Source organism: Callospermophilus lateralis, chromosome 14 (assembly GCF_048772815.1).
Source record: "Callospermophilus lateralis isolate mCalLat2 chromosome 14, mCalLat2.hap1, whole genome shotgun sequence".
Lineage (NCBI taxonomy): Eukaryota > Metazoa > Chordata > Mammalia > Rodentia > Sciuridae > Callospermophilus > Callospermophilus lateralis.
This window is the reverse complement of record NC_135318.1, coordinates 95,545,163-95,545,401: the sequence shown is the minus strand read 5'-3', so window position 1 is coordinate 95,545,401 and position 239 is coordinate 95,545,163.

The following is a 239-nucleotide window of genomic DNA, read 5'->3' as shown; positions in this document are numbered from 1 at the left end:
GGAGTGTTTGTCTCTGAATGGACTGTGGCAGGAAAGCCTGTATGTTGGGCTTGTCCTTCTTTCCACATCACAGAGCTGTGAACTGACCCCAGGAGCTGACCTGGGAAGCAGCAGGGCTTATCAGGGCTTAGTCTTAACTGTCTGGTTGTGGCTGGCTACACCTGCCCTTTGCAGGTGATCAGCCTAGCAGTTGAGCACAACCTCCTCTGCCATGTCGTGTGCTGGGGCTTTGCAGAGGG